Genomic DNA, 24,811 nt, shown 5'->3' on the forward strand with positions numbered 1-24,811 from the left:
TAAATTCTAATAGATTATGGCCAGAACGGTTTGTTAACTCACTGCCCCAAGAAGGAGAATGAGCATTGAAGTCCCCAAGTATCATATACGGGGGACGAATCTGGGATATAAATGTTGACCATTCGTTTTCAACAAAAATTGTAGAGGGAGGGATATATATTGATAGTAATGTAATATCAGATACAACAGCTGCTACTATCTGAAAATTATTGGGGAGAGTGTTGAAAATAATTTGTTTAAAAGGGATAGAATTATGTATAATAAGAGCAGTGCCACCTTTGCCATCCAGTCTATCATGTCTTAGACAATGATATCCAGGAATCTTAAATTGGTATGAGGGTTTTAACCACGTTTCGGAGATGGCAGCAACTGAAATATTATGTTCATCAAGTAACTGTACAAGATCAATTTTGTTGGCGAATAGACTTCTACTATTCCATTGAAGTATTTTGCTCAGTTGCGGATACATCGGGAAGGCTAGAGAGTAAAGATTTCATATAATCGGCAGCGTTGGACGGTACTTTATTGTTATTTGAAAGGATCGTAATTAATAGGCTAATTAAAGTTTGAATAAAAGAAGAATTTTCAATCATGACTTTAGGTAAGATATCGGAAGTGGAACAGTTTTTTAAGGCAGTCCCATTGGGAGCCTGGGATTTATTATTCCCATTCGGGTTAAGTAAAAGATCATTATGTAGTTTTTTATCGAAAGAAGGAATAAATTTTGGATTAGATTTTATCGGTTTGAAAATTGTTTCTTTGTGGGAAGATGATAGAGGGGATTTAGGGGAAGAAAAATGAAAGATAGAAGCGTTAGACGTTATCTCTGCAAAAGATTTTTTCGTAGGAGAGAATAATTTAGAAGCCTGAAAGTAGGAAATGTTGTCTGCAGCCATTGACTGTTTGATATTTCTCTGTCTAGATAACTCTGGACAGGCCACACTAACAGCAGTATGGTTGCCCTTACAATTAATACAAATAGGGTTATTCGTTGTATTTTGACACTGTTCAAAGAGATGATCCTCTCCGCAATGGAAACAACGAGGAGGGGAACGACAAATAGGTTTTGAATGGCCAAAACGGCAACAGTTGAAACATTGGATCGTCGGGAATCTGTATACTTCAACGGGAAGAGCGTTATAATAAATAAATACACGGGATGGTAATGTTTGACCTTCAAAAGTGATAACAACGGATTGGGATGGTTTCCATATAATGGTGCCGGTGGAAGTATCCTTGAAATTCAAACGACGTGCTTTTAAAACTTTTGGAGTTAATTGAGAGTCATTAAGAGGGTCTACTATTTCTGTTTCTGATAGATCGGTTGGGATACCTCTTACTCTGCCCATTCTGGTTAAATTGAAAGTAGGTATGAAAGATTTAAATTTATTATTTGAAAGAGAACCTATTTTTTCAACAAAATCATTAGCTAATGTGGCGGATTTAAATTCTATGGATAGTTTGTATCGACCTTCCGGTTTTATTGATCCATTTATAATACCGAGGTTATTGAGTTTTGAGCTAAAAATAAATTTACCGAAATCCAGGGGATGAATTATTTTCCCCTGTTCAGTCCTTTGGACATTAACAATAAATGGAGCTGAAGATGAAATAGAATACATAAGCTCAATGGCTTTTGCTTCTGTAGGAATGGTATCATTATAACTTCCATGAGAGATTGGGGATTCGTTTGTTTGTGAAAGAGATTTAATTTTAGGAGGTACATTAAGACAAAGCGGAGGTCGTCGTTTTCGGGAAGGAATGGTTACAGAAGCTTGGGAATCATCAGAATCGTAGACGTCTGCAATCTTAGAAATGGACTCAGGGTCAGGAGGTCGATTTTCATCCTCCTCCATTTCAACAAATTTAAAAAAAATGAAACAATAAATACTATTTTAGAAATAATAAATGGTAGAAATAATACACGCAACTGCGTCGCAAACTAATAATAGAAACAAAAATAATGAATACGAAAATGTAACAATAAATAAATCTTATCTGTACGCCGCGCCGCCGTCAGTCAGCCGTCAAACACAGAGCACTGGAAGTAAACACGACTGCACACTACCGAGGTTCGGTGACTACTCTGTGTCTCTTTTACTGTCATGTTAAGTGTTGCGTCGGTAGTGTTAGTTTTAAAAAATTACCACAGATGTCGTGTGCGGCAAACGATGTGCGCGCATGCCAGGTTCCGAGCGGTTCCGAGAAGATTCCCGAACCAAGCCGATTGTAGGTAGACAGCGCAGTATTAAAAGGAATTCCCTCAATTAAGGCGAAACTTAATGCTATATCACTATTTTGATTCATCTTTATAACAAATTGGTGTACATAATGAATAGCAAAATATGCTTTAGATAAATTGAACGTTTTCCTATCATTTCGCTTGATTAGAATACAAATAAAATAATAAATTATACAATAAAAAATATAAATGTTAACTACTAGAAAAAATATTTTTTAATAAAAATGTATGAACGCGTAAAGGAAAAAACTTTAAAAAATACAGTATTATAGCTTAGATTATTTTTGACAGTTTCTCCTCATCAACTTTTTTGCTTCCTTATAAAATTATTTACAAAATAAATAAAAACCAGTTTTGTGCTTGAAATCGAACGTTTCTAGACTCCGTTTGTCAAGCGATTTTAATGCCTATTACCTACAATATAAGGTACACCAAAAATAAACACATTTTTGGCTTTTAGCTTCCTCTTAAGAATTACTTAGAGTCTTAACAATAAGGGTTGTCAGTTGAGTAACACTACTTTGTAATTATCATCTTAAATAATTAACCAAGTCATCTATACGAACCGTCTATAAATCGTTGAAGTCTCTTTTTTTTTTTTTTTTTTTTTTATTATTGATACATTTTTTTTACAATATTTTATATTTCAATTTAGTAATGTTGGCCTCACTGGGTTGTTTACCCGTGCTGAGGCCCCCATGTTATAATTTAAGAATTTATACATTTAAAAAAAATAAAAGAAAAGAAAAACAACATTAAAATAAAGATAAATTTAAAATAAAAAATAAAGATTAAAAATTAAAATATAATTATAACACTAAAAGAAAAATATCAAAAGAGAATGTAAATCGGCATTTATAATGATATATGTGTTTGTGTGTGTTGTGTGTTTTATATATTTTTTTTGTGTTGCGTGTATATGTTTTATTCTTTTATGTTATAGTATTTTGGTAATAATGTCTTTTTGTTCTTTAATCCATTTTTTTATTTTGTGTTTGAATTTATTTTTATTTTCCTCAATTTTTGTTTCAAGTGGAAGACTGTTGAATGCTTTAATAGCGTGGTATTTATGGTGTCTTTGTCCAAAGGTAGTGTTTACCGTCGGAGTTTTTATGTTTTCTTTGTACGCTTGTCTGACCGGTCTATTAGTGATATTTTGTGTTTGTTGGGGTTTGTTTTTTTGGTCGAAAATGTAGTTTAGTAGTGTTTTAACATATAATTGGCGTATATCAAGTACGTCACAGCTTTTAAATATTTGGTCTGTGTCGGTTAGTTTATGTTTTTTGAGTATTACCTTTAATATCGTTTTCTGTGCGATTTCTATTTGAGCGATAGCTGCGTTTGTCGCTCCTCCCCAAGCAATTATTCCATATTCTATTATTGATTGGCATAGTGCATAATATATTGTTTTCAATTGTTTTATTTTATATATGTTTCTTATGTTTAGGAAAATGTGTATTGTTCTGAGGAGTCTATTTGTGATTTGTTTGATGTGATGTGTCCATCTAAGATTATGGTCAATTAGGATTCCTAGATACTTTATTTGTTCTGTTTTTTCTAGAGGGGGGCAATCGCAGATGTTGGTGTTTATGCATTCGTGTATTTTTATGGTGTTTGTATTGTTTTTTGGCTGTCCTGTGTTAGTTATGCTGTACGTTGTGAATTTTGTTTTCGATATGTTTAGTGTGAGTGTATTTGAGTCCAACCATTTTTTCACTTGCGTGATTTCTAGATTCGCTATGTTATAAACCTTATTCCAATCCTTAGATTTAAATAATAAAACTGTGTCGTCTGCGTAACTAATTATTTTTCCATCTATTTCCATGCTGCAAAGTTCATTTATGTAAATTATGAAAAGAACGGGCCCTAGTATGCTTCCTTGTGGAACTCCGTGTGTAATCGGCAGTGGTTTGCTAGTATAGTTATTAATTTTGACTTGTTGTGTTCTGTCGCTCATGTAGCTTTTTAATAGTTGTAGTTCTTTGTCTTTGATACCCATATTTTCTAATTTTTTAAAAAGTGTTTTGTGGGATATTGAATCAAAGGCTTTAGCCAAATCTAAATATATCGCAATGCATTTAAACCCTTGATCTAAGTTGCTATGTATATAATCTATTGTACTTGCTAAAGCTTCTTTTGTGCTTCTTTTTTCTCTAAATCCATATTGTTTGTCCGAGATTAATTTGTTTTCTTCCAGGTATTTTATTATTTGGTTTTTTAATAGTCTTTCGAAAATCTTTGATAGAGAGTTTAACAAAGTAATTGGTCTATAGTTAGTTATTTCCATTTTATCTCCGGATTTATACATAGGGATTACCAGTCCTTTTTTAAGAGTATTAGGAAAGCAGGCATGTGTTATGCTAAGGTTGATTAGGTGTGTTATAGGTTTTAATATTTCATTTTTTATTATTTTAATGCAATCCGTTGTTATCTCATCTAATCCAGGAGCAATCTGGTTTTTTAATGTATTTATTATTTTGTTAATTTCCATTTCCGAACTTGTTTTTAATATAAATCTGTGTTGTGTTGGTTGGGTATCGATGTTTGATCTGTTTGTTTGTGTTAGTGTGTTTGTGCTGTGTTTTTTACGATTCGCTAAAACTTTCCCTATAGTTGCAAAAAAGTTATTTGCGTGGTTTGCCATCATTTCTATATTTGTTTTGGCATCTATTTTTTTCGAGTTAATATTTAGATGTTCGATAGTATTTTTTTGTTTGTATTTTTGTGTGTATGTAACTTCCTTTAATATTTTCCATATTTCCTTTGGGTAATTGTTTGCTTTTTTAAGTTTTTCTTTGTAGTACATCTCCTTAGCTACTCTAATAATTTTCGTGCATATGTTTCTATATCTTTTATAGTAATTAAGTTGTTCCATGTCATACGGTGTTTGTTTAGTTTGTTTGTGAATTTTGTCTCGTTTACGAATACAGTTTAATATTCCTTGTGTTATCCATAGTTTAATTTTTTTTGCTTTGTGTGTAAGTTTTATATGTTTTACTGTAGTGTAATTATTTATTTCTTGCGTTAGCGTATTTGTAAATGTATTCCAGGCTTCCTCGACATTATCTATTTGGTATATTGTATTCCAGTTTATTTTTTGGAGTTTTTCTTTTAAGTTTGAGTAGTCAATTATTTTTTTGTAAATATTTTATGTTGTTTCGAAGTAGTGTTTTCGGTGTCTATTGCTATCATATTCATGTAGTGATCAGTGATTGTGCTTTCAAGTACTACTGTTTTGGTTTTTAGTTTTGTCTTGATCATTATATGGTCTATGCAGCTTTTAGTGTTTTGTGTGACCCGTGTTGGGACCTTTATTATTGGCTCCAGTCCGTGTTGTGCTAGTATTGCTAGGTATTCTATGTTTTGTGGGTGTCCGTTTTGTAGAATGTTTATATTAAGATCTCCTATGATGATGATATTTTTGTATTTGTTGAGATCATTTAATGTATTGTTAAGATCAGTTAAGAAATTTGTGATGTTGTTTTTGGATGGAGATCTGTACATAGCTAGGATACATGTTTCTTTTCTATATGTAATTTGTATGCAGTTGGAGTCGATTATGTTTATTTCTTGAATGGTTGTGTTATTTTTATCACTGACGTATATAACTATACCATCATTTTGGTTTTTGTGTATTTTTGTATGGTGTGTATTATAGTTTTTGATTGTTTTTGGTATGTAGTTGTCATTCAACCAGCATTCTGTCAGTACAATGACATCAAAATTATTTTCAAGCTGTTGGAGGTATATAAAAAATTCATCAAAATTTTTATTGATCGATCTAATGTTTTGGTGTAATATATTGATTCTATGTTTTTCTTTTGTGAATTTGGTCCAGAGGTTAATATCATTTGTACTTTCACAGTAGTGTTGATTGTCCGAATCTATATATTCCATGTAATCTGCCATGTTGGTGTGTATTTGTGTAAGTATGTGATGTGAGGTTGTGTTAGATGTACAGTCGTGTTTATGTCAGTTTATTAGATATATCGTTTAGGTGTTTTATTTCCATAACCTTTGAGTCTTTGGATTTTCTGACGAGAATTTTTCCTGATTTTACCCAAACATATTTGTAGTCTTTTTCTTGGGCTCTTTTTCTGGTGTTCCAGTGCAGATTTTTGTAATATTGGGTTAATGCCGCATTAAGATAAACATATTTGGCTCCTTCTCCGTTGAATTTTTTTATCGGGTCACTGTGTTTGGATGCTAACATGGTTTGTGCTTTTGTGGTATCCTTAAAATTAATTGTTATTTTTGTTTGATCATTTGTTTTGTTTGTTGTGACTTTGTATGTATCCTCTGGGGACATCGTAACGCCTGCGAGTTCAGCGATCCGTGTAACAGCGTGGACTGGGGATATGTTGTCCTGTAATTTTAGGCCGTTTATCTCTATGGAGTTCAGCAGGGCTGCTTGTTCTATATCCGCCAGGTGGATTTCTACCGTAGATAATCTGATTTCTTTATCCGCTAGTTCCTCCTTGATTTTGTTGACGGTGTTTGGAATGTCCATGATTTGTTGAAGTTTTTGTAAAATGTCATCATATTTGTCATTGATGAAGTTCGTGAAGTTTTTTATTTCTTGCAGCTCTGTTTCAATTTTATTGAGCATTACTGTCTTCATTTCCTCGAATTTCGTATTGATGAATTCAAATATTGATTCACTGTCTATATTAATCATAGATTGATGTGTCGCCGACGGTGAGTCCATAGTGCTAGTTTGTGGTGAAGATGTGGTTTTCTTCGCGCTGGAGAATTTACTGCGAGATTTAGACATGTTGTGTTGTCCTTTTTTTTTTTTTTGGATTGCTCCTGTTGGTGGGCAAAAACAATGGCACTCTCTAGCGCCTAAAGGTAGGCAAAATCAATTACACCGGTTATGTATTTTGAGGGTTGCGCCTGTTGGTAGGCAAACACACTGGCACACTCTCTAGCGCCTATAGGCAGGCAAAACCAGTTACACAGGTTGGGTTTTGGTTTGAATCCGTGATGGTAGCTGATTGTGAAGCTGTTTTTAAAATACAAGTGAGAGTTTTATATTCTGGGTTGAGTATTATTTATTAATATTTATTAATATTTATTATTTATTAATATTTATTATTAATATGTATTAAAAAAAAGATTTTTTTTTTAAGTCGTTCGAGGGTCTGGGGTTTGAACTTGGATCGACAGAATAGCGCGGTGCTGACGTTTTAGACCACTGAGCTATGGAGCCTTGGGTGAGAGTTGTGGGATACGTTTAAATATACTTGTGTAAAGTTCATTTAGTACTTGTTTATATTTTGTTTATGTTCTTGGGTAAAAACATGTATTTATTGTTGCACTTGTAACGTTTTTAGCACTTTTTTATTTTGTTATTTCACTTTTTATCTTCACCGAAAAACTGTGAATTATTTACTATTGTTCTCTTTGTTTTGTATAGCTTCTTGTCGAAATACAGTCTATATGATTTTAATTTTTAATGAGATTAAACTGTGCAATCTAGTAGGAAGTTTATTGTTTTAATTTCAAAACACTATTTTGATACTTTCGGGTGTTACAGTTCAGGATCTAAGATCACGCGATGATAGTGCGCGAAAAACTACACTGTATTTCATAAACTGATGTGAATCACTTAACTTTTTACTACACTTTTGATTAGATTAATGTTGGAGCATTTAAATAGTCGTCTGACGTTTATGATTGTTGTTGAATTTTCTCATAATAAACATACAACTTACTGTCATAAAATACTGTTAATGTATTAAAAATCTAGTTAAATTATATGTTTTCCTGCAGACCTTTAACAAATGATTCGAGTTTCTGAAGTATCAGATATAAGCCAATGTTTTATGAGGACGGTGGAACACATGTTTATTTTATTTTATTTTATGTTTTTATTCTTCAATATGCCAACGCACTTTGTCAGCAGGTTATGTTCACAATATTAATTATGAAAATAGACACATATAACAAGAAACCACAATCAAATAGATTTAGAACAATAACATTTTAAGGCACTACAATACAAAGACATACAATAGACAGATCAGTCAACATACTCATAAGCATAAACATAGTAAAAGGCACACAGCATACTTCCCATGTACAACAATCCCATGGGCATATTTATACAATTAAAATCATACAATCGATGGACACTAGTGTATTTGTAAACAAGGTCAATACAGAAAATCTTGATCCATTAATCACTGTTTTACCTTTTTTTAGTTCTGTTGTGACTCTGGTACTGTCGCATTCCGTCGTGCTATATAAGAAAATACACTCTCACTTTTTTAACAGAATCATGTGTCTCCTGTGGAATCTGAATATTAGTAGTAATTGAAATACAGTATAGTAAATAATATGATCTATACGGTGATAGGAAGAGAAAACACAATCCTTTATATCCAAATCTAAAAATAGCTACAGAAGAATTGAAATGTTACAGCTCTACGAATCCAAATTTTACGACATAACTGTGAAAATAATTTTTTTAAACTTTGTTAATATTTTATTTCTTTTTTTATGTGTGGATTTATGTTTTCGTCTTCAGTAATTTTAGTTAGAAAAACGGTTGTGTCCTTTATATAAAAAAAAAAAAAACAAAAATTAAAAAAGCGTATTTAGTCCTCTTTCAAAAACACTTTTTCGGGTACATTCAGAAATATTCCGTTTATTTGGATTTTATTGCAAAGCAGAAAAACTCTGTCCTTCTGAAAAATTATGCCAGAAGCTTGAGGGGTTAACTCAAAATTTTATTAATTTGACCATGGAATCTCATCCTTCTCATCAACCTTCACGTAATATCTTCCCCGGTAGAGTGTTGGCGTCACTAGGCTTCCTTACACCACCAATGTAAGGAACAAATAATTTGAAATTAGCCAAATCAATATAACACGTGTACAATCACGTACCCAGAAAAATATTTATTTAGAAATATATATAGTTAAAAACCTTAACGTAAAAACGCACATAAATAAAAAAAAAATCCTTATAGTAGGTAACAAAAAATATAATATTTTAACAGCATTTTATGTGAAAAAGACACAGCTTTAGGAATGAAATATTTCAATCCAAGTATTCAAAAGCAAATATCAAAATGCATCTCGTTGTGAAGCCTATAGTATATTGGTGATGAGGTGATAAAGTTGTAGAGGATGCATTAATTTGTAGTGGCAAGCTACTTCTAGTAAGTTCTACAATATTAATACATTCAACGCGCATCGCATTTGGAACCTATGAGATTAGCGGGGAAAGTGCGCCACATCTATCTTCTCGCAATTGCGATATATGAGCGCGACTGCATGGCGTTACGCAAGTCTAAACTAACTGAACTGGGCGGCCGTGCACCCCCTCTGCTCACCGCACCTGCATACTGCAAGACATCCGCACCTCGCTCTACCTCACCGCACCGCCATAGGGTACGGATCTACTACACCCGGCGTTGCACGCCCTTAAAAGAGGGGTTCGTCGTTGGAAAGATAAATAATTACTATTCTCAGATTTTCTAAAATATATGTACATAATCAATTACATGGGTAAAATCCAAAAACTTGTCAAAGTGTATGATTACAAATTGGCGAAAGTTTTTAATTAATTAACAGTTGAAAGGTAAAATAAAAAAAATACTGTATATAAAGACACTAACAATACCATGAAATTAAAGCTTTCAACAGTGTAAAACTTGAAATTAAAATTGAGAAAAATAAAAATAAATTCACACACAAAATTATAAAATGGATTAAAGAACAAAAAAGACAATATTACCAAAATTTCATAGCATTAAATAAAATTAAAATAAAACCTACATGTAACACACAAAACCAATATAAACACACATCACTCACAAACACACAAGATTATTTTCAATGTACTATTTTTTAATTTGAAATATATTATTATATATTATGTATTTTTAATTAAAAATGTATAATTTTTCTCTTTAAATTTATTATGTAGATTATATTTTCATATTATAAAATGAAGGCCTCAGCACGGGCAAGCCACCCAGTGAGGCCTACATTACTGGAAAACTTGAATTGTAAAAAATATTATACCTAATAAAATAAATAAATAATACGGCATAAAAAGTGAAGTTACAGTTTTTTTACCAATTCCCTACAAAAAAGAAATATGTTTTCTAAATATTTAATTCTTTCAAAATTATAGTCACTTCGAGTCAAAATGTCCCGATAAGTTTTTTGGTTAAAATTTTCATGTTTGATATTAAAAATTTAGTTTTTAGAAATATCAATGTTTCTTTCAAATACAAACATTTCAAAGATCTTTTTATCTTGTTTCTAAAATGGTATTTTTTACAATAACTTCGAAATTTGAAATATGTAGCACATTTAAGATATCTCAGTAGCATTCCTAAAATCCATGATTTTCACGTGTCATTGGGAATTGTAGGTAAAAATATTTTAAAATCTGAAGAGTTAGCTTTAAAATCGCGGAACTGGCGTATGAGAATCTAAAAGTTGAGCCGAAATAGATAAATGATAAAATTGCACACTCAATGGATAAAATTGACTTTGCTACTTTAAGCACTGGGCCACAGATCGCTACATAGTTATTCCATCACTCCAGAGGAATTTCTACATCGCAAATATCCACTTTCAATCCCTATGCTGCCAAGCCTGTCGGAACCAACAGATCCCCAGAGTTCGTTATGTTGGTATGTATTTCGCAGTTTTATATTAAATTTATTGAACTTATTTACGTAGGCCGCGGGAGTAATGAAAAGTATGCAGGTTTGCATTTTCCAATCGCACTAGTTGTTAGGGGGTTAACTCAAGGTGAATGCACTCAGATGCACAAATATTTCATTTTTTGTAATACGATTTGATTACAAGTAAAACGTTTGAAAACATTGTTATTTCTCTGATTTTATTCAAAATAATTCAATTTATTATTTAAAAAACTTTACAAAAATTTAATGTTTTACAATAATAAATTAGTGTAGAAGGCAGAAAATTCATTAAAATTAATAGTTTTGGTCTCTGATTGAGGAAACAAAATAAGGATTGATAGTGTGATATTAAATGAAAGTATCATTACACAAAAAAAAAAAAAAAAAAATCACATAAATAGTATGCAGATATCATAAAGTTATCAAAATTGTGTAATAGTAAAAATGTGAGGTGAGAAAATTTGTAAAGAATAATTACAGACAGTGGGTATATCTACTATACTAGCAGTAAAAAACTTTCATTTTAAAAGCACCTTCATTGATGCGAAATATGTAGATGTACCAATTGATTATGACCAACATTGAAATTGCTCTTCCCACCGGCATGACCATTGGGAAGTTAATCCTGCAAGCTGGGAAGTAGAACAGTGTTTTCTCACCACATGAAACGTGCGTAGCTTTTCTGGTTTGTTGACAATATAAAGGATAATAAATGATGATTAAAATCTATTAATAAAGGTTAGAGTTAAAAAATAATAGTTGTGATAATAATGAAGACTCCAGAATTTTGTTTTTTTTTATTGTAACAGCTGTTTCGGCGTTCACAGCAATTGTTTTTACTGTATGAAAACACTTTGTCAACAGTTGCGTGTTAACAGTTTGAAAATGGCCTTGAACGCCAACTGAATAATAGTTAATAAATAATTACAATCTTCGTGATCGAGCGATCGAATTCATAAGTTGGAGGTTCAAGTTCCGGCATGGGAAAATAAATTTTGTTTAATAGCCTTTTTTCTTATTATGTGATTACTGCACAACAGTCTCAACTCCTTCTAACCGTCTCGAGCCAGTGAGGCCATGGCATCCCCAATTGAGGTACGTTGCGAGGTTGAAGACAGGGAGAGGAAGGTGATGGCAAAGAAGAAGGTTTGAAATTGCACTGACTATTCACATCTGGTCACCAAACATGGCCTTTTATTATGAAGGTTGAGTTAATTTTATTAATAGCCTTCTTTATGAAGGTAGAGTTAATTATATATTAATATTCTTTTTTGTGAAGGTTGGAAATTGCATGACTATTCACATCTTCTCACCAAACATGTCTAAAGCCATTTCAAGCAACGTTTCGATTATGTATTGTTGTCTTTCACAAAGGTAAAATTCAAAGCGGTTCCTAAGATTATTTCAGCCTGATAAACGTTAATTTCCAAAATAAATCCGGCAACGAAGCTACCGTCAGCCGTTAACAAATAGCAAGCTAATATATTTTTTTTATTTAAACATACATGGATAGTTACATAAAATATTGAAAAATGTATAAAAAATATTGAAATAAATGTACACAATTAAAAAAAAAATCCCACGAAGGCAAATTAAATTAAAGTATTTTTATCTTATTTCCATGGTTTAAGTGGAGATACAATATCAAATATAAATTTAAGTTATTTTAAAAGAGTTACTGTAGAGATGCAATACAAGAAACCAAATCATGAAATATGTAAAAGTTTTAAAATAACACAAAAAATAAGGTAAATACTAGTTTTTAAAGAAGGCATCTAAAAAAGTGAATTAGCAGACAAAGCATTACAAATAATAAAAATATATCCGCTGTTTTGTATGTATGTGAAATAATAAAAAATAATCTCTACATATACTTGTAAACATTTCGTTGTACATATTATCAAAGAGCTTTAGTGTAAAGTAGAGCTTGAATTTAATATGAATGCTTACGTTTTTTGGTAAAAGCAAATAAATATGCATCAAGTCAGCACATAATGACTTATTTTATGCATTAGAAGGATATATTACAAATACACTATTGCGGCATTTATTAAAATAATAATCCCACATTTTCTAACTCTCTCTCTCTCTTTTGTTTATTCGATTAACGTTTATTATTCCAAAATTTCCACAACACAAAACATTTACTCTACCCTTAAACTTCTCAAACATTTCTCAACTCCCACCGTTTTGCTTCGAAACTATGTTTTTGCTCCACAATTCACCTGTCAAATTCAACTCCCTTGTTTTTGTTTAGAACACCTTTAAAGTGGGCAACAATCAAATGTGAAGGGAAATCTGAACATGGATTAACTGTCTGTAACTAACATTTGTTTCTTTATTTGATATGTAGACAAAAATCATATTTATTTATTTAACCAGCTAATGTGCTTTTACAAACATTAAATCAAAAAATTATAAATCGTATAAGTATACGATAATAATGACACTCGCCAGGTCAGGGCTTTCTAAATTTTGTTACTGATTTTAAGGGCTAACATACCCCTACTCAGGCTGAAAACCAAGTAAATTTGAAATAATTGTAAAGGTTACATGGTGAAAAAAAAATTGACTTTTCAACTTTTAAGAATTTTATTTATGAAAACCATGGCGCCTCCTTGTCGACATCAAATTCATTCGACATCATTCACCAAAAAGTATCTTCATTTATTTTTTTTATTTCAAAAAATAAAAAAAGAGGGATTATTTTCTTATTAATAAATTACAGAAATTCAAACTTTATTTTGAAATTTGAAATAAATATTGTGTTTAATAATTTATAAAAAGTTTTCCAACCAAAAACGATAATTTTTTGTGATTTTTTTTTCAACCACCTTCATAATAATTTTTCTAATTAATTATTGACACACGCCATATTTTTTATTCACATTGAAACATTGTTTCATATTTCATAGGTCATAGGTACCATTTCGCAATCCGGAGGTGTCAACGAATTTTTTATTTCACTACTTTCTCATGCATTTTGAAACCCTTCAAGCATCTCTGAACCTTGTTCATGGCGTTGCGTGCACTTCGGTACTCCTCTTTCATATAAACGCCCTTACGTCTCATAAATCTCAATTCCACTGCATTCAGTATTATTTTGTAGTTTCTTTTGCCGCGCTACATAATTCAGTTGGTACCAGAACTATATTATGAACTGCAAGCAAGAAGTCGATGAGACTATGACATCCCCAATTTTTGTATTCCATCACCAATTGGTCTGAGGCAGAAGGTAGTTGGGAGAGTAAGGAGATGGGGAAGAGGAAGGTGGAGAAGTAGCTGACTATTCAAATTTGGTCATCAAATAAGGCCGCAGCTATTTTAAGCAACTTTTCAGTTCTGAATGGAGGTACATCAGGGCGATACTGAGAGTATCTTCCACTCTGGAACGTGCCGAAATTATGCTTTATATTATTTTAAAGTAGTAAATTAAATAAACCGCCTGCACGCCTGGATTTGAATCCGCTACCTCCGGATTGCTAGCCGAAATTCTTACCCCTCGATCATGGAGACTCTCAAATTGATTAAGCCGATTCAGCGTTTAAGAAAGTAAAAGTAATAAAATTTACTTGCGCACGCCGGGATTTGGACCCGCGACCTCTGGCTTTCTATAGTCGAGGGTGGGTGGTGAGTCCCTTGCTGGGACTAGTTTACTTGCATTCATCCTTCCCTCACTAGTTCCACGTCTCGCCTACTGTTATGGTTGTCATTAGATTTACATATCGTCCCTTAGCTAACAACACCGCATAAGTCATTTTTACCAACTTTACAGGAGACGAAAAAAACTGTTTATTTTAAAAACTCGGTGGATTTTTTCTGTTATTACTTAATAAATACCCTAGTTAGAGGTTAAGAAATAATTATTTATACTTACTTTGACAATTTACTTTATTTTAACTTTTATTTTATGACTTGAGCTGTGTTGACTGATATTTTATTAGATTTAGGCGGTGTTGCTTGCGGAAATGTTAGGGAATAAGGAATTAAAGATGATTTACAAAGAAAAGTTTTTATCAAGAAATATTTCAAAAATAATTAACAATCGTTATAAATAGGTATTTATAACCTAAATCTTAAGAATAACATTGTTGAGATCAATTGCTTAAAGTTATTTGGTGACACACGAACCTTTAGAGCGTACCTAAGTGCAATTATTATTATTATTTTTTTTATTTTACCATGAAAATATTTAAAACATAGTCTTTAATAAACTCCAACTAAACAAGATATAATAGTAATAAAATTATAAAAATAAAAAAATATACTCGAAATCTCTAGTCTAATAGTTAGTTGCAGTCTTTAGCGATTGCAGTGCGGAAGGTCATCATAAAAAGAGTGGCAACTAGATGGTAATACACTTTTTAGGTCTTACAAATCTTTATACTTCCGATTTGTAATTGGTATTCTAGCTGCATACAATTTCTGCAGGTGATTTATTTGTTTAATGCTGTTAATTGGCGTGGGACGATGTGGTAACGGCTGAAGCTCGTCATCAAAACCAATTTTTTACCAAATTGTGCCATTTGGTCTGTATTCTAGCATACGTACATCTGTGACGACTGGGTCACCTGCTTTTTTACAAGGCCGTATATATTTATAAATTAATTCTTTCGAAAAGTCGGTAAAAAAGGTATAGTCCAAATAACGAGCTTCGTAAGTCATAGGATCACTCCTAGCGGTTTTAGTAATAGCCATGTATTGTTGTGGAAGGTAAATTTCTTTACCTTTTAATTTACACTCTATTGCACTGTGTACGGAATCACATTCCATGAGGGTATGGCCTTTTACCAGGTACTTTTGAGTAATTACAATAATTTTTTTTCAATCGCTAAACGTAATAAAGCATTGCTTAAGGTATCATAGCGATTTTGAGCACAACAACCATCGGAATATAAAATCACAGGCAATAATTTCTGGCTCAAAACTTTCTCTAGATAGTCTACTAAGCATGAAGCAAAAACAAAGGCTTCAAGTGTGCTATTTGACTCATCGAACCAATAACACATTACTTCTTTAGTTGCTAAATTGTATAATGTAAAATTATGGATGCATAATTTAGTTTTATAATAAATTGCATTAGCTTGAAGATACGGAGCCAATTTTACATGACAATACATGACAAGCTCCGGACTGTGCAATATCTTTGTCAGTATCTTTCTCTCTCCTGGCTCGATCTTTCTTCAAAACATGTTGTGCGTATTCTTCATCCGTAATGTTTCCAGTTTTATGACTGCAACAATCGTTACATTGATCTTTCTTCGGGTAGAATAGGCTCAGATTGAGTTTCAAAAATAATTTGTCGAATAATTTACGACCAAGGCATTCTCTACCCTCTAACTCACAATTCTCTTGATATGTGTGGTAGAGCTGTGTCATGTTCGAGAAAATTGGTTCTAAGTATTCTCGTGATGTTTTAGCACGACAGTAATGCGACGGCATATTTGGAAGACCTGCTAAAAACTTTTCAACATATTTGTGGTCTTCAATTTTCTCTGGATTTCTGCGGTTACTGGTTGAAGTAGACAAATCTGGAGGCATGGCACAGTCTGTTTTTGTCAGCCAATATCTTATAAACGAATCTTTAATGCCAAGAGTGGCCAAGAACATTTTTTTAAAGACTTGGTGACGTACATTATCAATCTTGAAAACTTAAGTTCGACTATCAGTTCTTTTGGATGATTTCTGGATTTTTTGTAATTTTCTTTGGTACTTTATTAACATGAGAAGTTATAAATGATCTTTGCTGCTCCCAGTTCATGTTCTTCCAGAAATTTTCAAATAAATATTGCCGCTTTTGTTCGTTATGTTGTCACATGATCTGAGTTTAGATTTCTTGCAAAACACCATCATCACCTGAACTCCATGAATCAATTTCTTCTCCATCCATAGTGTATTTCAATTATTGAGCTTCCTCAAAGAAATAAAATACATTTTGAAACACCGCCCAAGTTAAAAAAAGCTGGTTAGTAAACACCGCTTAAGTAAATGAAGATATTCAATAATGATTTCTTTCTATATGAATATTATGTGATAATCAATAAACATTACTGTATTATATAGCTTACCTCTTAATCTTCTATTAAAACATCTTGCAAAGACCTTTCAGCGATAAAACTCACATAAAAATATAATAATCACGGAGCGCGAAGTACTCTTACGAGAAATGTATGACAGACTAACGACTTGTGCGGTGTTGAGAGGCTAACCGACTTGCGCGCTGTTACTACTTTTTGAATGAAGGCTTCTAATTGACTGAAATCTATATCACGTGACCAATGGTTAGACGCGCAATGAGCAGCTCTATCTATCGGCATTAAAATGTGAAAACCGCCAATTTTCGACTTGAGCGGTGTTGTAAGCTATGGGACGATATGAAATGCTTTCTATTTTTAACGGCCACCGCATTCAATCCTCTTTGGCTTAGAACGTACCCAGTTATTTCGTTACGCTACATTAATAAAATCTGTAATTAATATTGGTGTAAATGCACCTTAAAAATACACACAATCAAAGAAGATTAGTCACTATAAGATTACCAACTCGACACACTACCGTACAAGCGTACGAAAACAAATTATGAACCAATTTCGTTCAATATAATATCTTTATTGCGGTTTTCCAACACATTTTTGTATGATTGCAAACTAACCGTTGTAAACAAGAATATCACATGAAAAAATAAATATTTCTCAATTTAACAAATTCAAACGATTCGCCGAACATTATTTGCATTTTGTAGACTTATATCATTTTGTTTGTGGAATAATTAAAAAACTATAGAGAACACGTTATGAGTTTGGTTCCCCTGGGAAACTTTCATCAGAACGAGTGGTGAGGCTGTAATTGTTTATTATTATTTCAAAAAGAATTCATTATTGGAGACTTAAGTGAAAAGTGTGGTCCAATTTTGAAAAAAAAATTAGCACATAAAGCAATTGGTTGAACGGTTAAAAGGAGCTAGGTCGATCGATCATTTTACACGATCGATCAATCACTGGCGAAGTGATCGGGTCAAGATTACCCGCTTTCTAATCGGGTTCTTTTACTCGTTGGAAAAAAATGCCTTAGAGAAGAGTAAGGTAAAAGTACCCATCGTACCCGAGACCCGAGAACCCGCTACCCGGTTTATGATCGGATACTTTTGTTTAACGTAAGTAGGTAAGTAAGAGCCTATTTTAGATTTCAGGTCAGGTATCTACCATCTCTATTTGTCAGTCGCAAAAGCGAGATTCAAAATGCCCAGTTGACAAAATGCATGTGTTTATCGCCACACGGAAGCCGTAACCCAGTACAGGACCCGGGTGTTAAACGAATATTTTTTTGAAAAATAACCCACCTTGGTGACTCCTGAGAAGGTTGTTCACAATCGATCCAGGACTATCTCAAATGAGTGATTAGGATGATCATCTTTTTGCATCCTCTTAACTCGTTCATCATGATACACGTTGACTCTTCCGTATTACAAATAATTTTTATTAGTGTGGGGGTTAAAAAGTTGTAACTTTTTATAGAGTAGAAGTTTGACGTAGTTTGTTGTTGCCGCACAAACAAAGTTGAGTTTATTTGCAAAACATAATGAAAATTTTCAAAATTGCGGTATTTTCCGAAATATGTAACTGCCAACCGGGGAATACGGGATAATCAAATGATTTTTCGAATATTGGATCACTTTTTCTTAGTGTTTTATTGGTTTCGGCTATTTTTATTGAGAACAAACAAAGCATACGTTATTACATAAATTTAACTGTTATAAAGAATCTTTGAACAATCAAAAAGTGATAATGATAAATGGAAATGGATGATAAAGAGGATTATTTACTACATAGTTCACCCTGGAATTAATGAGGGGATAAAAATAGTATTGTATTCTTTAAAAATTTCAAAGCTCCGCACTCAGATTACATATGGTAAAGGTAAGCAATCTGATAAATAAATTTATTAAGCTTTTAAAAACAGGCAATGACACCGAAATTACAAACTGTCATCCGTCATGTATCGTCCAATCGTGTACAAACTATTAAAATAGCTTGTTCTTGACCAAATATACCTTCACAAAATTAGTATTATAATTTTTTTTTTAAAACACGGATTTGTAAAGGGTTGGATGACAACCAAAAATTAGCTATGATATCAAATTTTCATTACCAATGCGTTAACAAAATGAAATCAAGTATACATATAAGAATTTAATGACTACACATTCTGCTTCAAAAATGTAATGTTTATACTTTGCTGATGATGACAAATAAATAATCCATATTAATGATTGCCAAGAGCTTCAATCAAATTTAAATGAAGTGTATCATTGGTTTGTAACTAACAATCTATTTTCAAATTGAGATCAATAACTTTATATTGAAATAAATCTCCAACGTTATAAAATTATGCTAAAATTAGAGACCCCCGAGTTATATTTGATGAAAAACTAGAATTTCTACACAATATAAATTACATTTCAACTCAACACATAATCACAACACAACTAAAACACATTTGAACTCAAAAACGAATCGTATAAATGACGCGCTATCATGTGATAAATGTCAATAGTGTACAAATTTTGGGGAAGGTATTAGCTGCTCGGAGCTTCTTCCGTTGAAATACCGGTAGAACAAGGACAGCGTTCCCACTTGACGCCTGTGATTTAAAGATTCCAATTCATTTGTTAAGATTTTGAGAATTAAATGTCTGCACAGAGTCAAGGGTTTTTTCAAGTACCTTGGGGTTCCAGACCATAGGTGGCTGTTGTTAGGAAGAAGATCGTGGTGGGGAATGAGATGGTAAAGAGTTGTCTCTCATCGGGGCGGACCGGTCAGTAAATTAGCCGTATTTCCAGCGATAATAGTACCACAAACATTAAGCTTAATGTTAGTACAAACATGAAACATTCGAGCGGGGAAACGATGTTTTTGTTTTCCATGGCCAATGGAAAACAAAAAACATTGTGGCCCAACCCAATTTTTTTGTTTTTGTCCAATGTTTTGAAAATGTTTGGTCGCTGGAGACCTGAATTTAGGTATACATAACTATTATTTATAATATACCGATTTTGAATGTTTTCACCGTGTCAATATTTTTTAAAGCGTAAACATTAACGCACGTAAAAAATACGTATTTACGAAAAAATATATTCTAGGATCCTTTAGGAAATTTTTTTAGCTAATGATATATAAACATCTTTAATAAAATTCAGCAGAAAATTTGTTTTTTCGCGAAATTTGTTGTTCCTGTACCTTTTCTGAGAAATGTTAAGAGTGTTATTCTGGTGAAATTCTTTCAATTTACATCTTATTTTGGTGTGGATATTTTAAATATATTTTCTCTGAGAAACGCAATTGAAATTAAAATACCTATCTAGAAATAATATAAATGTATCGTCTGTAAGTGGGCTACCCACAGTTTGATAATGCCTTCAGAGGGCGAAACAGCTGTCACGCGGGATAATAATTACACAGCAGAACTTGTTTAAAAAAAACTGTTTTTATAAACCCAATAACCATATTATTGAATATATATATAAAAAAGAGCAATTATATGTTGAGTTACAGGATCAGCATTTTGGACTTTTAGCGACGTATTAATAATTAATTTTACTACTATATATTTTTTTGTTTCTATTTAGATGGATTAGTGAGCTATCGAAAATTATACACAAAGTTTTTGAAGGCAAATATGAAACAATATTAGTAAAAAATGTAAAAGTAACATCAAATAAAATATATACTATAACAATACAATATTTAAGACAAATCACAAAAACTACTTTACCTACATTAACTTTACTATGATCTACATTACCGAGGATTCTCAGATATTCGTTCTAATCTAAAAAATCATGATATTATTAAAAGGATTTGGTTGCTATATTGTAGAGAGCCGTCAATAATAATTGTGGAACTGTAATAAAATAGAGCATAAGCTCCAGATATATCATAAAAACGTACAAAAGTTTTAAAAAATGCTCTGCCATCCGACAGCTGATTCGATTTTCGACATAACTTATTTACTTTTTGCAAAATTGCGTATTTTTATTGCAACGTCTTATCAGATAATGTTTATTTGTATTTATGAAATAGTACCATATATCATAAGCAGTTTCCCAATAAAGCTAGATTTATTCAATAGCCCTTCACAGCTGAAACTGTGTGAATTGTCATCCTTCGGTCCAAAATAACAAAATGATTATTATATCTAGGCAGGACTGATTCCGAAATATTATCAAAAAATGTAATATGATAATTGTTGATCACGAACGCCTTGATGTATTTTCGCGTTTACATACTTATTTTCTCTCAAATATTATTTTTTTTATATTTTTTTGTATTCTCCATTAGTGTATTATCTACACAATTTGTTTATCATATTATTGTAATTGTGTGCATGTATGATAATTTGGACCTGTTAATTTGACTTATGTCCTAAAGCGGGAAACCTTCCTAGTTGGACAGTCGAAAGCTTCCTTCCATATAATGTAATGAATCTTTTTTTATATAAATAAATTCAGAGAAATGATTTTGCTGACCTTAAGGATACATCGGCCCTCGAAAGTGCGAAGTTCTAAGTTCCCATCCCATTTTACGTCCTGTAAAGCATTTTTTTCTGGTACTTGCGACTTTAATTAGGTTATCGGTGTAAACATAAAATGAAATAAATAAAGAAGAAATTAGAAGCATTAATGATAAAAAACAACTATCGAAATATTTAAAAAAATATTTTAGGAAAATCGTTAGCAAAAAAACTGATTCCTCTAGTTTCACTTAAAAATCTTACCAATTATCCTGCTATACTCTATTTATCCTCCATAATAAATATTTTTCTTCCTTCCAAATACAATAAGTTGTATGGATTTTTATTTTGTAATTTTTTAAACTTTGTAACCTAGTTATATTATTTTTTCGCAAATGTACACTCCTCTTCCATCCACAAGCAATTTAAAATGGCACATTTATATGGAAGTATAGTATTAATTAAAACAGTATGATTTGTAAAAATTATATATCTTTTATAAAAAAACACAAATAATAAACAAATACAAAATTTTTTTTTTTTTGGTACACTAATGTTTAAGACAAGATTTTTTTATGCATAGCACAAAGGGTAACAATTATTTTACAAGCAATAATTATTAGCCTGAAACACTCATCCACATTGAAAAATCTCCTGATAAAAGATACATGACGCCAACGGGACATGAACCCGTGTCTTTTCGAACGAACGAACGGGACATGAACACGTGTCCCGTTGGCGTCATGTATCTTTTATCAGGAGATTTTTCAATGTAGATGAGTGTTTCAGGCTAATAATTATTGCTTGTAAAATAATTAAATACAAACAAAAATCGACTCGACAAAAAATTTTTTAATTAATATATTGTCAAAAATAATTCTGAAAGCTGACAAACTATGGTATGTAATCTGCATTAATGAAACAATAATAAAAGCTATTTTCCCTTGAGTATGCGAAACGCACAGCAGATGATACGAGCCAAAAGTAAACGCAATGATCACCCCGTCCCCTCCCCAATTCCACCCCGTTTTTTCCCATCGTGCATCCCCCTCGCGTTCGGGTGTTTCCGTCAAAAACCGACGCGCCACTAAATCAGTCGACGTTCGTCTTTCCAAGGGGTAGTTGTGTCGACGGTCGCTACAAAATTTCACAGAATTATCGTAATAATTATTTAGAAAAAGCTACAAAATCACGAGCTTTATAGTTTGCGAGTAAAATTCGAGTGGAAATAGAAAACATATAGAGAGAAAAAAAACAATATTACTGTTTAAAAAAAATTGATTTCGTGTTGTTTGGAAGTGATTTGTGAGGTAAAAAATTGTTGTTAATTTGTGCCAAAATATTGGAACAGTGAAGTAGTTTTCTTAATTAAAAAATGTGTACCTAGTTAAATTATAATTAACAGTTTAATCACTTGACGGACAAAGGTAGGAGATTCTCCCTTATTTTTTGTTATATTAATTTAATTGAAATCGTTATAAATCTGTTTTATTATTTCTAAATATTTTTGAAGCCCATCTTATATAAGTTGATTATTGGACGATGCTTTAAGCCGAACAATTATTTTTACAAAAGCTTATTAATCCGAATGTGAAATATTTGACTCCACCGAAAATGGGATTAAAAATAATAAATTACGTTGAATGTCCTCCCTTTATTTACACGGGAAAGGGATGACATTTTTATCTTCAAATTCAAGCCTGATTTCCTTATAATGAGATTATTTTATAAATGACGATTTGAGAAGTAATGGAGAAATGTATCATTTCATCATAAACGCTCCTCAAATATTATTTAATGTTCCTCTCTTTAACTGTGTATATTTCTTTAGGTAATAAAATTATAATTATTAAATATTTATATATAAAATTCAGCACGTGTATGTTTGCGGTCGCAAAACTCAAAAAGTAGTCCACCAATATCGCTGAAAATTTCAAGTATTGTTTTTATTAGTTTCAGGAGTATTTAGAGATGTTTAAATGGCAGAAAAAATCGGGGACGCCTGAGGAAAACTTTACTTTTGAATGAGATACGTAGTCGAAGAAGTCGGTGATGCCTAAGAAAGACATTAGCAATAGCAAAGCGTTTAAAAGTCTACTAGTATGGATTAAAAAAAATAGTTGTCTTATACCAGTTTATTAAAATATAGTAGGTAATTTACAAAATATTATATAAACTCATTAAGTACAGATATCGGTTTAATATTGCATCAATAATAATTAATTTACCCAATAATTATTATTTCGTGTGTCTTCTAATTATTGAATTTTTGTATAGAGAATATAAAAAATATTATTTTTTGTAAAGATCTGGCTTATAATGACTTAATATTAAACGTTCTTTCTATTCACGTCCAATAGAAATTGAGAATTGGAAATTAAACATTACATGACCTTAATGTGCTTTTGTAAAACAAGTTATGCAATAAAATTATGAAGAGCTTGTGTGTTATTCGCAGTCAGGACATCAGTTTAACAGCTAGAACCTTCTTTGTGTTTAAAATAAAACGTAAAAAATATACGAAAACATTTCTTACGATATTCGAAGAATGTGTCATTTGAAATCTACGGAATGTATATCAAAAAATACCAAGAAAGAAATATCTTTCGTTACAGGGATTTTTTCTCACACCTTGCGATTTTTACGACTTATAAATCATAATTTAGGTTTTAATTAACTTAGTTAGTAAATAACAAAAGTAGGTTCTTACTGCGAATATAATTTAAGAACCCATTTAAAAAAAGGTTCAAATCATTTTAAACATTTTTTTTAGTATTTCTAACGAAGACCTGTGAATAATCATGTGGTTTTCTGAATTCTTGAAAAATCAGTTCCAATTTTTAAAATGACAAAAATTACATTCTGTTAAAAATATTATATTTTATGCAGTTACTTTATCGCTTCTGTGAATTCTTCACATAAAAATTTCCAATTTTGAAAATGACACTTAAATTTAAAACAAATTTGAGCTGATTGAACCATAGTCTGAGATGGAAGATGCTCTGAGGAACTAGCGTCATTGATCCCTTCGGCACCGGTGCGTAGTCGGGATACACGCCAAACGCGCGCCCAACATTTGTACACGGTTGACATTTGTCACATGAGAACGGGTCGCTTCTACGATTCGTTCTTATGTTCAACAGCTCGGCTGTGGAACGAACTGCCGGCCTCTGTGTTTCCTCCCTCCTACAACATGGGACTCTTCAAGACCCATGTTCACTCCTTTCTCTCCACAAAAAGACCCTCCACACAGCATCCCCAAAGATGACATAGGCCCTGAGGGAAATTATTTTCTTCAGGGCCTCCTGTGTGGAGATAATATAAAAAAAAAAAAAAAAAAAAAAAAAAAAATAGTCACGCAGCACGCACAGGCAACTGAAATTATACAC

The 24,811-nt window shown here is 31.9% G+C and overlaps 1 long non-coding RNA gene across 1 annotated transcript in view; it reads left to right on the forward strand.

Moving 5' to 3' along the window:
• The first annotated feature begins 22,544 nt into the window (after positions 1-22,544).
• Positions 22,545-24,811, forward strand: part of LOC149411839 (uncharacterized) — a 201,103-nt gene continuing 198,836 nt past the window's right edge. The window contains exon 1 of the long non-coding RNA XR_016304681.1: positions 22,545-22,849. This is a non-coding gene — a long non-coding RNA (uncharacterized LOC149411839). The remainder of the gene's footprint in view (positions 22,850-24,811) is intronic.

Source organism: Hesperophylax consimilis, chromosome 24, assembly GCF_061612785.1.
Source record: "Hesperophylax consimilis isolate HC1 chromosome 24, BYU_Hcon_1.0, whole genome shotgun sequence".
Taxonomy (NCBI): Eukaryota; Metazoa; Arthropoda; class Insecta; order Trichoptera; family Limnephilidae; genus Hesperophylax; species Hesperophylax consimilis.